This window comes from Heterodontus francisci, chromosome 46 (assembly GCF_036365525.1).
Source record: "Heterodontus francisci isolate sHetFra1 chromosome 46, sHetFra1.hap1, whole genome shotgun sequence".
NCBI classification, from domain to species: domain Eukaryota; kingdom Metazoa; phylum Chordata; class Chondrichthyes; order Heterodontiformes; family Heterodontidae; genus Heterodontus; species Heterodontus francisci.
This window is the reverse complement of record NC_090416.1, coordinates 10,254,512-10,271,920: the sequence shown is the minus strand read 5'-3', so window position 1 is coordinate 10,271,920 and position 17,409 is coordinate 10,254,512. Positions and strand designations below refer to the sequence as shown.

The 17,409-nt window shown below is 53.0% G+C and overlaps 1 protein-coding gene across 6 annotated transcripts in view; it reads right to left on the bottom strand.

Annotated features, from left to right (window-relative positions):
• Positions 1-16,549, bottom strand: part of LOC137356788 (multiple epidermal growth factor-like domains protein 10) — a 128,203-nt gene extending 111,654 nt beyond the window's left edge. For 2 of the 6 annotated variants that reach the window (XM_068022549.1, XM_068022550.1), the window contains exon 1: positions 15,992-16,545. The gene's annotated coding sequence lies outside the window, so the exon portion shown is untranslated. Of the gene's footprint in view, positions 1-15,491; positions 15,719-15,991 lie in introns of those variants that run through there. The other 4 variants (XM_068022552.1, XM_068022553.1, XM_068022555.1 and 1 more) reach the window with 3 other exon arrangements.
• Positions 16,550-17,409: the final 860 nt, after the last annotated feature.

The following is a 17,409-nucleotide window of genomic DNA, read 5'->3' as shown; positions in this document are numbered from 1 at the left end:
AATTGAGTTGTGGTTTAACCGGGAGCCAAGCTTCAGCTGTTGTTGTTGTTCGGGCTGAAAATCCAAAGGATGAATCCACCCCACTCTGGGAATTCTGTTCCTTCCCGTTTCCTTGACCCCCAGCTCTAATTATGGTACATCCTGGGAATGCTCTGGGGGAGGAACTCAGCCCTGCTACATCTCGACTTGTATTGTGTTGTCTGACGGACTGGGAGAATCAAGGTCACTCCACCTCATTCATTCCGAGCAAGGCCACATCTACGCTTGGCTTCGCAGGAAAGAGCAATAACAGTAACTGCACTCTGGAAAGCACCTGGTTGGCTGCAGAACGCTTCGGGGACATTCTGAGGCCGTGAAGGGCGCTACAGAAATGCAAAGTTTCTTCTGTACGCCCAACCGTGACATCTGCCGTATCGCAAAGGCACCGAGGAGGTTTTACGAGCCACTTACAGCTATTTCTACCTACCTAGACGTGGGCTGGTCTGTGCCGAGCTAAAGGCTCGAAAATGCTCCTTACTGTAGATCTTAAACTAACAGGTGAGAATGTGGAACTCACTACCGCACAGGGAGTGGTTGAGGGGAAGCTGGATAAACACATGAGGGAGAAAGGAATAGGAGGATATGGGGATAGGGGGAGATGAAGAGGGGGTGGGAGGAGGCTGATGTGGAGCAGAAACACCAGCACGTAGCAGATGGGCCGAAGGGCCTGTTTCTTTGCTGTACACTCCGTGGGTAGGACCTTCGGGCCCCGTCTATGGCAGGGAGGGAGGTGGGCGGGGCCCAGGAACATCGGCGGCAGCCATTTTAGCGGAGGCGGGCTTGGGTCCCAGTGGTCGGCCACCAATTAGGCTCGTTAACAGCCTCCAATTAAAGGAGGCCAACTGAAATGTTTCCAGTCGGCCTCCAGGTTCCTGAAGGCAGTGGAGGCCGGTTTAGGGGCCGGGCACCTGGTGGTAGAGTAGGGGAGTGGGGGCCTGACCTCCAGGCAAGCCTAGAGGCCTTCCCTCCCTGCCTGGGTTCAGGAGCAGCCACGTGTCACTCTGCTGAGGAATTTCCCTTCCCCCCCCCCCCGCCCCAACGCAACTCCCCTCACCACAGTTGTGGCCCTTGCTTCAGGAACCATTCCTCAACCGAATTATTAAAAAGTTGGTAAGTGGGTGCTTCCATGTTGAAGCACCCTCTCAGTTACGTACCTGCCATTGCAGCTTCTCTCAAGCTGCACAGCCTCTGATTGGCCATCCAGCTTTGAGAGCCCGCCCTCCCGCCCGCCATCCTTAATTGGACAGAAAACCTGTCTCCGTGCCAATTTGAGGGGTGGGGGGCACCTCTGTGAAAATCCCAATGAGTGACTGTTCCCCCACCCCATCACCAACCCGAGGACGGATTTGGGACCCGGAAACAGTCACGACTTCCGTTTCCTGCCCACGGAGGGAAAGTCCAGCCTCTATCTCCTCTATCTCCCTCATTCAGTGGAGTTACTGTGCAGGTGACAGGCCGTGACTGAGTGGTCAGCAGGGCGTGGGTTCGAGCCCCCACTCCACAGCCCATAATCCAGGCCGACGCTCCCAGTGCCAGTACTGAGGGAGCGCTGCACTGTCGGAGGTGCCGTCTTTCAGGATGAGATGTTAAACCAAGGCCCCCGTCTGCCCCTCTCGGGTGAATATAAAAAAATCCCACGGTCGCTACTAGAAGAAGGGTGGGGTGGGGTGGGGGACGAGGGGGAGTTCTCCCCCGGTGTCCTGGGGCCAATATTTATCCCTCAACCAACATCACGCCAGAAAAAAAACAGATGATCTGGGCCATTATCACTTTGTTGTTTGTGGGATCTTGCTGTGCGCAAATTGGCTGCCACATTTCCTACAATGACAACAGTGAGCGCACTTCGAAAAATACCTCAATGGCCGTGAAGCGCCTTGGGGACATCCTGAGGCGGGGAAAGGTGCTAGAAAAATGCCAGTCTTTGCTTTTACATTGAGCACCCTCGAGCCCCCGGGTACACTCTGTCGCCCCTCGATATTGGCATGAACTGTAGACGATCAACATGTCTCTTGGGTGTAAGACTGCCCGATCCACCGTTTTCATTCCAAGTTGCCCACCCCACATTGAGCCCTAGCCCTAGCTCATCACTCATAACCCTATCTACCAATTAGACCTATCATATCCAGGGCCATATCATATCAACTGGGCCAGGCCCACTAACGGACTGCATGAGGAGGCCATTCGGCCTGTTATGCCAATACTGGCTCTTTGAAAGCCCGTTCAATTTTGTCCCACACCCCAGCTTTGTCCCTATAATCCTTCGAGTGACTTCTCTTCAAGTCCAGTTCCTACAGAATCTGTTTCATGTCGTGCGTGCCAGCTCTTGACAACCCTCTGCCTGAAATAATTTCTCCCCATCGCACCACCGCCCCCCCCCCCCCCGGTTCTTTTACCAATTATCTTCAATCTGTGTCCCTCTGGTTGCCGACCCTCCTGCCACTGGAAACAGTTTCTCCTTATTTACTCCTGATTTCGAACGTCCCGATTAAATCTCCCCCTTAACCTGTGGGGCGGCACAGTGGCGCAGTGGTTAGCACCGCAGCCTCACAGCTCTAGGTACCCGGGTTCGATTCTGGGTACTGCCTGTGCGGAGTTTGCAAGTTCTCCCTGTGTCTGCGTGGGTTTCCTCCGGGTGCTCCGGTTTCCTCCCACATGCCAAAGATTTGCAGGTTGATAGGTTAATTGGCCATTATAAATTGCTCCTAGTATAGGTAGGTGGTAGGGAAATATAGGGACAGGTGGGGATGTGATAGGAATATGGGATTAGTGTAGGATTAGTATAAATGGGGGGTTGATGGTTGGCACAGACTCGGTTGGCCGAAGCGCCTGTTTCAGTGCTGTATCTCTAAACTAAAACCTTCTCTGTTCTAAGGGGACCAATCCCAGCTTCTCCCAGTCTCTCCACATTGACTGAAGTCCCTCGTCCCTGCTCCCATTCTCCCATTGCCCCTTGAGAAAGTGGTGGCGACCCATCTTCTCCTCCCGACACAACTGGGCGGCTCGCTCGGCCGCTTCAGGGGGCCAGCTCAGGGTCAACCGCGTTGGTGCGGGACTGGAGTCACGTAGAGGCCCAGAGCAGGTAAGGACGGGAGATTTCCTCCCCTAATGACTGCACAAAAACTAGGTGGGAATGTGCGTTGTGAGGAGGATGCAAAGAGGCTTCAAGGGGATTTAGATAGGCTAAGTGAATGGGCAAGATCATGGCAAATAGAATATAATGTGAATAAGTGTGAAGTGATCCACTTTGGTAGAAAAACAGGAATGCAGAATATTTCTTAAATGGTGAGAGATTGGGAAGTGTTGATAAGTCACTGAAAGCTAACATGCAGGTGCAGCAAGAAATTCGAAAGGCAAATGGTATGTTGGCCTTTATTGCAAGGGGATTTGAGTACAGGAGTATAGAAGTCTTGCTGCAATTGTATAGCGCCTTGGTGAGACCACACCTGGAGTATTGTGTACAGTATTAGTCTCCTTACCTAAGGAAGGACATACTTGCCAGAGAGGGAGTGCAACGGAGGTTCGCCAGACTGATACCTGGGATGGCGGGATTGTCCAATGAGGGGAGATTGAGGAGACTGGGCCTGTATTCACTAGAGTTTAGGAGAATGAGAGGTGATCTCATTGAAACATACCAAATTCTTAGAGGGCTCGACAGAGGAGATGCAGGAAGGATGTTTCCCCCGGCTGGTGAGTCGAGAACAAGGGGACACAGTCTCAGAATAAGGGGCAGGCCATTTAGGACTGAGATGAGGAGGAATTTCTTCACTCAGAGGGTGGTGAATCTTTGGAAATTCTTTACCCCAGAGGGCTGTGGAGGCTCAATCATTGAATATATTCAAGACAGAGATCGATAGATTTCTAGATATTAAAGATATCAAAGGATACGGGGATAGTGCAGGAAAATGGCCTTGATAGAAGGTCGGCCATGATCTAGTTGGCGGACCAGGCTCGAGGGGCCGAATGGCCTACTCCTGCTCCTATCTGCTACATTCCTAAAGGGACATTAGTGAACCAGTTGGGCTTTCAACAACAATCCGACAGACTCACGGTCACTTCGACTGAGGTCAGTTCCTAATTTCCCGATTACGTTAACTATTTTCAAATTTTCAAGGTTCTGCTGGTGGGAGTTGAGCTGACATTGTCTGGAATCCCACTCTGCCTTCTCTAAAGCACCCCCCCCCAGCTCTTTTGAAAGAACTATCCAAATTAGTCCCCCCCCCCCCCACCCCCAACCTCCTCCACCTCTATAAGGTGTCTCCGTCTCCTTGAGTTCAGAGTTCACTTTCCCGCAGATGTGCTCGAGACGGCCACATCTGGCAGGAGTCGCACGGCAGCCGTCTCTTCCTGAGCTGTTCCCTTGTCAACTGGGATATTTTCCATTCCCATCACTGATCCCTGATATTCCTGATCCTCATCCCTTTGGACACAGGGGGGACAGGTTGGCCCCCTCAAACAATGCTGGAAGGGATGGAGTTCGAGGGGAGCGTATGTGGTTTAACACGTCGAATGGTCGGTATGTGACTGTTACAATGCCCTGATCCCCTGTGTCTGTTAAAGAGACTTCACGGTGCAGTGCCTGGCTCACTGCATTACGGTCCAAGGGATGCACTTTCCGCAATCTTCCATTCTGGGCCTGGCCGAGATGAGGCCAGGAAAAACACAGCAAACATTTCCTGCCCGGCCGATAAATCATCCAGAATTAGACCTTTCCCACTGTGAAACTGACACACAGAACAGTCACTGAGCTCAATCCCAACCCCGCCTTACACACACTCACTCATACTCACACACACTCACACATTCACACTTACACTCACACATTCACACTCACACTCACACACACTCACACACACTCACTCATACACACACTCACACAGTCACACTTACACTCACACACACTCACACACACTCACACATTCACACTTACACTCACACATTCACACTCACACTCACACACACTCACTCACACACACTCACACATTCACACTGACGCTCACACACACTCACACACACACACTCACACTCACACACACTCACACACACTCACACATTCACACTCACACATTCACACTCACACACACTCACACTCACACACACACTCACTCTCTCTCATACTCACACACACTCACACTCACTCATACTCACACACACTCACACACTCACACACACTCACTCATACTCACACACACTCACACATACTCACACACACTCACACATTCACACTTACACTCACACATTCACACTCACACTCACACACACACACTCACTCACACACACTCACTCTCACACACTCACACTCACTCACACTCACTCACACTCACTCACACTCACACTCACTCACACATACTCACACACACTCACACACACTCACACTCACTCACTCACACACACTCACACTCACACACACTCACACACTCACTCACTCTCACACACAGACACACACACTGACTCACACACACTCACTCTCACACACTCACACTCACTCACACTCACTCACACTCACACTCACTCACACTCACTCATACTCACACACACTCACACACACTCACACACACTCACACTCACTAATACTCACACACACTCACACACTCACACACACTCACACATACTCACACACACTCACACATTCACACTTACACTCACACATTCACACTCACACTCACACACACACTCACTCACACACATTCACTCTCACACTCACACTCACTCACACTCACTCACACACACTCACACTCACTCACACTCACTCACACTCACACACTCACTCTCACACACAGACACACACACTCACACTCACTCATACTCACACACACTCACACACACTCACACTCACACACACTCACACTCACTAATACTCACACACACTCACACACTCACACACACTCACACACACTCACACTCACTCACACTCACACTCACTCACACTCACACTCACTCACACTCACTCATACTCACTCACACACACTCACACACACTCACACTCACACACACTCACACTCACTAATACTCACACACACTCACACACTCACACAGACTCACACATACTCACACACACTCACACATTCACACTTACACTCACACATTCACACTCACACTCACACACACACTCACTCACACACATTCACTCTCACACTCACACTCACTCACACTCACTCACACACACTCACACTCACTCACACTCACTCACACTCACACACTCACTCTCACACACAGACACACACACTCACTCACACGCACTCACACAGACACACACTCGAACAGACACACATGAACAGACACACACACACACACTCACACACACCCAGACACGCACACACTAACACACACACACTTACAGACACACACTCAGACACACACAGATATGCAAATTGTCAAGCAGGCCTCAGTGGAGATCAATTAGACACGGGAACCCTGACTGACCTTTTTGCCTCCTAAAATAAGGGACGCTCGACTAATGGTTGGCGATAAAAGCTAGTCAGTGCAGCCCATATCAACATTGGGAGTGATGGCAGAGGGAGAGGGCAGTGGCTGACGGGAAAGTTGTTTGCTCCCTGGCTTCTCTGCGAGCAGTGACAGGATGACTGGCCGGCAGCTGCTGCTGTTTACCTGGCACGCTGTGTTGCCCGGTGCACAGGAAGAGCCCAGCGGGAGTGCCGAGTGCAGCTGCTAAGCGGTGGGACGCTTCTGCAAACCCACTGCGCGTCACAGGCCAGCAGGAAGAGTGGGCCCCAGCTCAGTGGCAAGGCAGGAAGCCCAGTGATAGCTTGTGATCCCGATCGGCCGAGCAGACTTCATGGGGCCTTGGGGGGAAGCGAGGGAGGGGAAGCGCCAGGTGAGGGAGACAATGCCAGGGACAAAAATACAACCTCAGCTGGGCTGGAGAGAGTGTCAGCATCGAGAGATTAAAAGCCCCATGCACCTCGAGCCTTCAGAAGACGGGCATCCATTGCTATAGCGCCTGTCACCACCTCAAGACCTCCCAACGCAGTTCACAGCCAACGAAGGAAATGCAACGCGGGAGACGCGGCGGCCAATTTGTGCACGGCAAGATCCCACAGACGGCAATTTTAATGATGAGGGATAAATGTCGGCCCTGGGACACTACCCTACCCCACCCCACTCTTCCTCCAATAGCGGCCGCGGGACCTCGTACGTCCACCTGAGAGGGAGCCTCGGTTTAACGCCTCATCTGAAAAATGGCACCTCCGGCAGTGCGGCACTCTGCAACCGGGACTGTCCACGCGCAGGAGCTGGAATGGTGACACGCGCGGGCCGCGCAGTGCCAGTTGGGAGTAGTGGGTGCCTCCTGGTTGCGTAGGCCCCGTTGCCGGTGGGGGTGGGGGTTGGTGGGCGACAAGACATAAATGTGGGGAGCGCTGGGGTTGGAGATCGGGGGGTGGGGGGCGGGGAAGCGGTCCTTCTCTGGAGGAACAGGGACATGCTGAACGGAAACATCTTGACAAGCAGAGGCTGACAGGAACTGGAACATTCATATCCTGTGCAAACTGTCGTAAGGACGGCGAGGAAGCTGTGTTCGTGTTGTTGCTTGGCCCTCACTAACCGAGCCCATAACTTTTCCACAGACAGGCTAGAAAATCAACTCGGATACAATCATCACACCTCATCACCCATCGAGGGAGAAGGCGCATTTCTATAGGGCCTGTCACCACCCCAGGACGTTCCCAAAGCCCTCGACAGCCAATGAGGGGCGGCCACTGTTGTGACATAGGAAACGCGGCAGCCAATTTGTGCACAGCAAGATCCCAACAAACAGCAACAAACTGTTGATTAATCTTCGATTCCTCTAAATCTTGCCCCCACCCCGTTCTTTTTCCAATAGTGGCCGTGGGATCTTTAACATCCACCTGAGAGGGGCAAACGGGGGCCTCGGTTTAACATCTCATCCTGGAAGACGGCACCTCCGACAGTGCGGCACTCCCTCGGTACTGGCACTGGGAGCATCGGCCTGGACTATAGAGTCATAGGGTTATGCAGCACAGAAACAGGCCCTTCGGCCCATCATGTCTGTGCCGGCCATCCAGCACCCAACTATTCTAATCCCATTTTCCCGCACTTGGCCCGTAGCCTTGTATGCTATGGCGTTTCAAATGCTCATCTAAATACTTCTTAAATGTTGTGAGGGTTCCTGCCTCCACCACCCCTTCAGGCAGTGTGTTCCAGATTCCAACCACCCTCTGGGTGAAAAGATTTTCCTCAAATCCCCCCTAAACCTCCTGCCCCTTACCCTAAATCTATGCCCCCTGGTTCTTGACCCCTCCGCTAAGGGAAAATGTTTCTTCCTATCTAACCCATCAATGCCCCTCATAATTTTATATACCTCAATCATGTCCCCCCTCAGCCTTCTCTGCTCTAAGGAAAACAACCCTAGCCTATCCAGTCCCTCTTCATAGCTGAAATGCTCCAGCCCAGGCAACATCCTGGTGAATCTCCTCTGCACCCTCTCCAGTGCAATCACATCCTTCCTATAGTGTGGTGCCCAGAACTGTACACAATACTCCAGCTGTGGCCTAACTAGCATTCCTAACCACCTTATCTACCTGCCCTGCTGCTTTCAGTGATCTATGGACAAGTACACCAAGGTCCCTCTGACCCTCTGTACTTCCTAGGGTCCTACCATCCATTGTATATTCCCTTGCCTTGTCTCCCCTTGCCTATGGGCTCGAGTCTCTGGAGTGGGGACTCGAACCCACAACTTTCCAACTCAGAGGTGAGAGTGCCAACCACCTGGACTGGGGGAAGGGGCGAAATTGACGATCAAAGAGATAGGTTTTAAGGGGTTTATGCAGGTTGAGTGAAGGCATTAAGGGTTACGGAACCAGGGTGGGTAGATGGAGTTAAAATACAGATCAGATGTGATCTAATTGAATGGTGGAACAGGCTCGAGGGGCTGAATGGCCTCCTCCTGTTCCTGCGTTCACATTCTACCATCTGCCTCCACCCCTCCAACGTCCCTTGGCTCTTAACCTTGGAGGGTCAAGAAACAATATGAACCAATGAGGACGGAAGTGAATGGACCACTGGAGACAGGAGGGTCGGTAACCAGAGATTGAAGATAATTGGTGAAAGAACCAGAGGGGGAGATGAGGAGAATTTCTTTTTAACGCAGTGAGTTGTTGTGATCTGGAACGCGCTGCCTGAAAGGGCGGTGGAAGCAGATTCAATAGTAACTTTCAAAAGAGCAATTGGATAAATACTGGAAGGGGGGAAAATTTGCAGGGATTTGGGGGAAAGAGCAGGGGGGTTAGTGGTGACTAATTGGATAGCTCTTTCAAAGAGCCAGCACAGGCACGATGGGCCGAATGGACTCCTTCTGTGCTGTATGATCCTATGATGCTACATCGAGGTGCTCGGGGCTGGTTTTCCCTGGTGGTGGGGGGGGCCACGGGCGGTGGTGGGGAGGGGGTGCCTGACCAATATTTATCCCTCAATCAAACGCTGTATGTGGGATCTTGCTGTGCACAAATCGGTTGCCGCATTTCCTACCTTGGCAAAAGTGCCGTTGCTTCGAAAGTCCTCACTGGGGTGGGAAGCTCGGGGTGGGAGGGAGATGGGATTTGCAGGAGCCGGCCCCATTGAAGGGCTGGCATTGGCGCTTGGGTGACGGGCCGAATGGTCTCCTTTGGGCCCTGGAACGTCCGTGACTCTGATATCCATTAGGAAGCGGAGACTGACTCCAATCCAAACACTGGCTGACCTTGGGATTCCAGCTCAAATCCCAGGGGGTTGGGAAGGGGTCCTTTGGCTCCATTAGTCGAATATTTGGGATTCTGAGGATTTGGCCAGATTCTCGGAACATTTGGCTGTTGACATCTCTTGGCAGCACTGCACGCCATTGTACGGCTCACATTTCACATCGTCCCAGCAGGCCCTGTGCTTACTGAGGACGAGAAACCCCTTCACTGTCCGACATGCTTTCTTCCCCGTCAGAGGGTTGCACTTTCAAAATGTTGCCCCCGACTGCCTCTGTGTTCGATCCTTAAACAAAGAGGGAGCCCACGTGCATGATGAGGTTTGGGTTTTTTCTCATCCTTAACCCAGGTCGACACTCCCAGTGCCAGTACTGAGGGAGTGCCGCACTGTCGGAGGTGCCGTCTTTCAGGATGAGACGTTAAACCGAGGCCCCCGTTTGCCCCTCTCAGGTGGATGTAAAAGATCGCACGGCCGCTATTGGACGAAGAGCGGCGGGGGGGGGGGGGGGGTGCGGAGTGGGGAGGTGGGGGGTTGGGGGGGGGTGGGGAGTTCTCCCCATTGCCCTCAGGCCCAATATTTATCCCACAATTAAAACTCGATAATTTAATCGGTCATTCTCCCTGGCGCAACAGTCAAGGCGGCTGATGGGAAGAAAGGTCAGATTGCATTTCTATAGCGCCTGTCCCAACCTCAGGATGTCCCAGGGCGCCTCACAGCCAATGAAGCACTTTTATAAAGTGCGCCCACTCTCGTAATGCAGGAAACGCGGCAGCCAACTTGCGCACAGCAAGATCCCACAAACAGCGCTGCAGAAATGACCCAGATCGTCTGCTTTTTTTTACATAGTGATGTTGGTTGAGGGACAAATATTGGACCCCCAGGACACTCGAGTCTCTGGAGTGGGGTCTCGAACCCACGACTTCCCTGAGTTAGGGGCAAGAGTGCAACCCGCTGAGCCACCGCTGCTTGAAGCATTACCAGGCATCTCAATGTGATGTTAAGGCAATGATTATTCCGGTTATGTTATAGTCTCACGCAGAATGTACAGCGCAGAATCAGGCCATTCGGCCCATCTGCTCCGTGCTGGTGTTTCTGCTCCACACGGGCCTCCTCCCACCCCCTCTTCATCTCACCCTATCCCCATAACCTTCTATTCCTTTATCCCTCATGTGTTTGTCCAGCTTCCCCCTTAAATGTATCTCCGCTATTCCCCTCAACCACTCCCTCTGGTAACGAGTTCCACATTCTCACCACTCTCTGGGGAAAGAATTCCTGAATTCCCCATTGGATTTATTAGTGACTCTCCACTGTTTGGAGTCATACCTAGCGCAAAGGAAGATGGCTGTGGTTGTTGGAGGCCAATCATCTGAGCTCCAGGACATCACTGCAGGAGTTCCTCAGGGTAGTGTCCTAGACACAACCATCTTCAGCTGCTTCATCAATGACCTTCCTTCAATCATAAGGTCAGAAGTGGGGATGTTCGCTGATGATTGCACAATGTTCAGCACCATTCGTGACTCCTCAGATACTGAAGCAGTCCGTGTCCGTATGCAGCAAGACTTGGATAATATCCAGGCTTGGGCTGATAAGTGGCAAGTAAGATTCACGCCACACAAGTGCCAGGCAATGACATCTCCAACAAGAGAGAATCTAACCATCTCCCCTTGACATTCAATGGCATTACCATCGCTGAATCCCCCACTATCAACATCCTGAACCCCACACCTCCGGAAGATATATTGTTCTTGGAGAGGGTGCAGTGCAGATTCACCAGAATGATCCCGGAGCTAAAAGGGTTCAATTGTGCGGTCTGGTCGCACAGACTGGGCTTGTATTGCCTCGAGTGTAGAAGATTAAGGGGTGATCTAATCGAGGGGGTTTAAGATGATTAAAGGATTCGATCGGGTCGATAGAGAGAGACTATTTCCTCTGGTGGGGGGGAGGGGGAGTCCAGAACAAGGGGGCAGAACCTTAAAATTGGAGCCAGGCCGTTCAGGGGGTGATGTCAGGAAGCACTTCTTCACACAAAGGGGAGTGGGAAATCTGGAACTCTCTCCCCCAAAAAGTTGTCGAAGCTGAGGGGAAATTTCCAAACCGAGATGGATAGATTTTAGTTGGGTTAAGAGGATTAAGGATTACAGAACCAAGGCGGGGAGTTGGAGTTAAGATACAGATCAGCCATGGTCTGACTGAGTGGCGGAACAGGCTCGAGGGGCTGAATGGCCTGCTCCTGTTGCCCAATCCACCAAGGGAGGTGGGAGAGCATGTGGAAAAGGGCAGGGATGAGGATCCTCTCAGGGATGTGGCTCCCCGAACGTTAGGCGGTAGAGGCAGGAACCCTCACAACATTTAAGAAGTATTTAGATGAGCACTTGAAACGCCATAGCATACAAGGCGACGGGCCAAGTGCCGGAAAACGGGATTGGAACAGATAGGTGCTTGATGGCTGGCGCAGACACGATGGGCCGAAGGGCCTGTTTCTGAGCTGTATGACTCTATGACTCTACAGTGTTGGAAGACGAACTCACATCACGCTTCAACACGAATCCAACCCTGACCAGTTGCTTCCAGAAACAAGAGCCGAAGATTCACAGTGACCACCCACAAGGGTTGACCCAAGTTGGGTGGCAACAGTCTCACATTAAAGTCTCTGGTCATGAACCCTGACCCTGCAATCTCCCTCCCCACCCAGCATTCCACAATAAACATTCCCATGCTCCCAACAGGATGGGAGCCAATCACGCTCCAGGGGAAAGACTTTGTACACATTTATCTCCAATCTGCACATTGCCCATTGGCCGAAGCACATGAGGTGAATTCACAAGCGATAAGGTGTCAGATTTAAGTATGGGCTCCAGTATACCGGGGGAGAACTACCCCCCCACCCAGCTCTTCTTCCAATAGCGGCCGTGGGATCTTTTACATCCACCAGAGAGGGGCAGACGGGAATCTCGGTTTTACGTCCCATCCTGAAAGGCGGCACCTCCGACAGTGCGGCACTCCCTCAGTACTGGCACTGGGAGCGTCGGCCCGGATTACGGGCTCCAGTCTCCGGAATGTGAGCTCGAACCCACAACCTTCTGACTCAGAGGTGAGGGAGAATAACCTCAGTGAGTCACAGCTGGAGAGCTCTTCAATACTGATCCGATACCTTGAGATGAGATTAGTTAGGTCTGTGGACTGTTTCCTGACTCTGCACTGGTTCCTACCGGATAATATTATGGAGATCAGCAAATGGCATGATTTCCTGAGGAAACCCTGCGTTGGAACACTGACAGTCAGGAGTTACTCAGTCATCCTGCCCAGTGCCGACATCAGACAAACACACGACCCACACGAGAGAGAGCAGGGCCTACTCTTCACACCTGTAACTCGCCAAGCCACTCACATCCGCTGCTACACTGATGGGTTGAAGGTTCCCCCTACACTGTCCCCATCAAACACACGCAGGACAGGTACAGCACGGGGGTTAGATACCCAAAGATCAGGAGCGTGGGACTGAAGTGCAGCCAGAATTTGAGGAGCAGCCCCTTCAGACACTCAAAGAGGGGCTGCAACCTCGCACACTCCGTATAAACGTGGAACACGGACTCGTCCAGGCCGCAGAAAGCACAGGCGGCCTGGGAGTCCGTGAACCTACTTAAAAGTCTATTGCACGGGACTGCTCTGTGCAGCACCCTCCACCCCAGGTCCCCGATGTAAAGGGGGAAGACTCCCGCGTAGAGAGACCTCCATCGGGGTTTCCCTTCGCCGCCAGATGGCAACGCGGACCGCCAGGGCGTGTCCGGCCGGCTGACGAGGGCGAGGAAGTGGAGAGTGTGCAGGAGCAGCCCGTACAGGAAACCCCTCCGCGCCGATTGGAATGGCACGGAGGGCATTTCCGAGAGGCGGCTCGGGTTGTGCGGGACCAGCTCCCGAGGAGGGTTTCGGGGCCTGGGTCCGATGAGCAGTTCCGGCCGAGTGGGGGTCGATCTTTGGGCACCCGGTGCGGAGGGGCTTGGGCCGGGAGGAGGATCTCCTCATCGGTCTGCTCATGGGCCTGGCCGAGGTGGAAATTCACAGGTCCAGGTTGCGGGTCGTCGGGGGGTCCGTCCTCCCCGATTGCCTGCCCCTCTTCCGCGGTTACGTTCACGCCCGGGTGTCCCTGGAGAAGGAGCATGCGGTGTCCGCCGGTACGCTTGAGGCCTTCCGCTACCGGTGGGCACCGCAGGGACTGGAGTGCATCGTTGACGCCGAGAATGGCATTTTAATTTGAGTTTTTTGTTTATTTAACTGGTTTTAATAAAGTTATTTTAAAACTGTAAGTATGTACATAAAGGGGGCCTGAGGAATAAAGGCCCCCTCGATGTGAAAAATATAAAAGGGGCCTGGGGTATAAAGGCCACCTTATATAAAAAAAAGAAGAAAAAAAAACGGGGTTAGAAAAAAACGGGGGTTAGATACAGAGTAAAGCTCCCTCTACACTGTCCCCCATCAAACACTCCCAGGACAGGTACAGCACGGGGGTTCGATACAGAGTAAAGCTCCCTCTACACTGTCCCCCATCAAACACTCCCAGGACAGGTACAGCACAGGGGTTAGATACAGAGTAAAGCTTCCTCTACACTGTCCCCATCAAACACTCCCAGGGCAGGTACAGCACGGGGGTTAGATACAGAGTAAAGCTCCCTCTACACTGTCCCCATCAAACACTCCCAGGGCGGGTACAGCACGGGGGTTAGATACAGAGGGTGGAAGATGTGCGGAGGGCCAGGCTTTTATTTCGAGTTTTGATGGGGGAATATTAACATGACAGGGATCCTCAAAATCCCAATAAAAATTCTAGAAAAAAACATCTTGTGTTTGACCTATTCACAGGGCAAGTGGTCTGGCTCACGGAATATCTTCCCATTTCCTGTACATCCTGTCAGATCGGCCAATACAATTTACTGCTGTTGACATCCTGGACCTAAACATCGGGACGGATCGAACACAAAACCGGCACCAATTTCTCTCTGTGAAATGAGCCAGCTGTGGCGAGACAGATGGAGCCCGAGCCAGGATTAATTTGTCGTGACATCAAAATGTTCTGAGAAAACTGGACGGAGGCCTCTCCCGGAGGGCGCAGCCGCGGCAGCTGAGGGTCACCCAGGCCTTTGGTGGGCCAGCTACTGAGCTGCTCCATCTGGGAGACCTCCCGGAGCATCCCCTCCCTTCCTCAGACCTCCACCTTCCTTCGAGGGCATCTCGCTAACTGTGAGGGCCTCGCAGGACTGCAATGCATTGAGCCTTCTGTCTCCTTGCTTGAGGCTCTCAAGAGAATGTGAGCTACATGACACTAGACTGGGCCTAACAACCCACCCACCCCCCCCCCCCCACCCCCTCAACGACATCAACTGATTGACGGCCGCTCCCCTCCCCCACCAATGCCCGCCTACCCCACCCCTCCCCCCAATCCCCCCAAGTTCCCCTCACCCCCGTCTTCATCACTTTCGGGAATAGGGTCCAAGGGTGCTCAGCCTTGTCCCTCTGGTATCTCCCTCAAACGCCCACTCCTCCAGTGTGTGCTTGGGCACTGCTATTCAACTACGCAGGACTTCACAACCGAGCTCGAGCCGATGCTCAAGTTAAGGGTGGCAGACTCTGACGGATTATCCTCCGCCCCCCCCCCGCCTCGTCCAGGGGTACTGAGGGCATTTTTGCGTCCCCTCCCTCCCTCGCACCCCCCACCGCTCGAGGCCCTGTCCCGGATGAACAATTACCCGAATCAGCAGTGGTCCGGCTCGGTGCTGCGCCGAGGGGTGCAATGAGTCAAGGAGAGATTCAACTTCCTGTAAATAACGGAGTCAGAAGTCGGCGGGTGCGGGTGCCCCCACTCCAGAGACGAGCTCCCATAATCCAGGCCGAGACTCCCAGTGCCGGTGCTGAGGGAGTGCTGCACTGTCAGAGGTGCCGTCTTTCAGGATGAGACGTTAAACCGAGGCCACCTTTCCCCGTCCTCACCCGCACTGCCCCTTCTCTCTTCCGTCTGCCTCCACCCCTCACCCTCCCCACACTCCACTCTCCTCACACGAGGGACATTGAACATAGCATTGAACAGAGCAATTCCCCCTTCTCTCTCTCTCTCTCTCCTTGGCTCATCTCAAACCGGCCTCACAGCACCACTGTAATATCGGAAGTGTGCAAGTTATCTTTGGGCAAAGCAATAAATAAAAACAAAAACAGCCTCTCAAAAAAAGCTCCCGCAAGTTTTATCACCAACCTTCTCCTGGTTTTGCAGCCTCAATGGAAAAGTTTCGGCTGCAGGGAACTGAGAGCCCGCTGGGTTCCGATGCCGTGTTTCGCTGGGTCGGGGCACAGTAATTCCTGCTTTTCTGTCTTCGTCTGGGATCTTGGGATGAGGCTTGGAGCCTTTCCTCCCTTCCCCTCCCGTCACCAGGCAGCTCTCAAGACTGAGCAGGCAGTCAGAACCGAACGCCTCCTGCCGAAGAGATTCTGTTGAATTGTTTCGTCCCAGCCCCTCTCCTGAGGATCCCAGGAGACATCCATTTCCCTCTGCACCAGCGCAGTTCAGAAGCAGCTCATTAAAAGCTGCCCTATCGAGCCCAGATCGGAATTCCACAGCTCACATTATTACAGGAATGAATTTACTGCAGTCGTCAACCCACTTCCACAAAAGTTTTTTTTGTCATCTGTTGATTTTACAACGGTTTCTCTCCGTAGGGTCTGCATGTGTTGGCAGGAACACCAGAGCAGGAGGAGGCCATTCAGCCCCCTCAAGCCTGTCACACAGGAACAGGAGGAGGCCATTCAGCCCATCATGCCTGTGCTGGCTCTTTGAAAAGAGCTTTCCAATTAGTCCCACTGCCCTCACCCACCCCCCGCCCCCGCTCTTTCCCAATAGCCTTGTTGATAGAAAAACTCCCACAGGAGTGGATCTGATTTGACCGCGATGCTGCCTAAGGTCGAATAGCTTGCCGACACTAGACGCCCGGTTTTGTGGGTGAGGAATGGCTACTTGGCTGAGGTAGAGGAGGAGGTTGCCTGGCCTCAACCCCACACCCGAATCATCGGCAACGGGACAGAGGAGGAGGGGTTGTGTGGTGGGGTGGGGGGGGGGGGGGGAAGATTTGGGGGGATGTTAGTGGAAGCCATTATATTGTATTTTGTGAATCCCACCCCCTGAGCAAACCTTTATTGGAGTCAGACACCCCTGTCCGCCTTGTCCGAGTGGCTGTTATTCATGTGTGAGCCCCAACAGCATGTTCCATCTGGCTATCCGACTGTGGGGGGCATTGCGACCGAGTCTGATCCGGTATCCAGCCCCCTCCTCCTTCAAGGGGACACAAGTTCAAACCAGTAAAATGTCATTTAGGCCAGATATTCATCTCCACAGATGGAATGGTCGACACATGGAGCAGACTCCGAGGTAAATAGGGGAGGAGAAACCTCGCAATCATTTAAAGATCAATTAGATACTGGAATGGGGAGGGGGGGTGTAGGGTTGTGCTGGAAGGGGACAATTGTCCTCCTCCCCACTGCCTTCCCCCACTCCCTGCTGGTGCACTGCCCCTCCACCCGGTTCCTGCTGCAATGGGCCGAATGGCCTACCACCTCTGGAATCATCCCGAATCGGCACTGGGGAGCGACATGAAGCAATTCTGCAGACATCAGGAATTC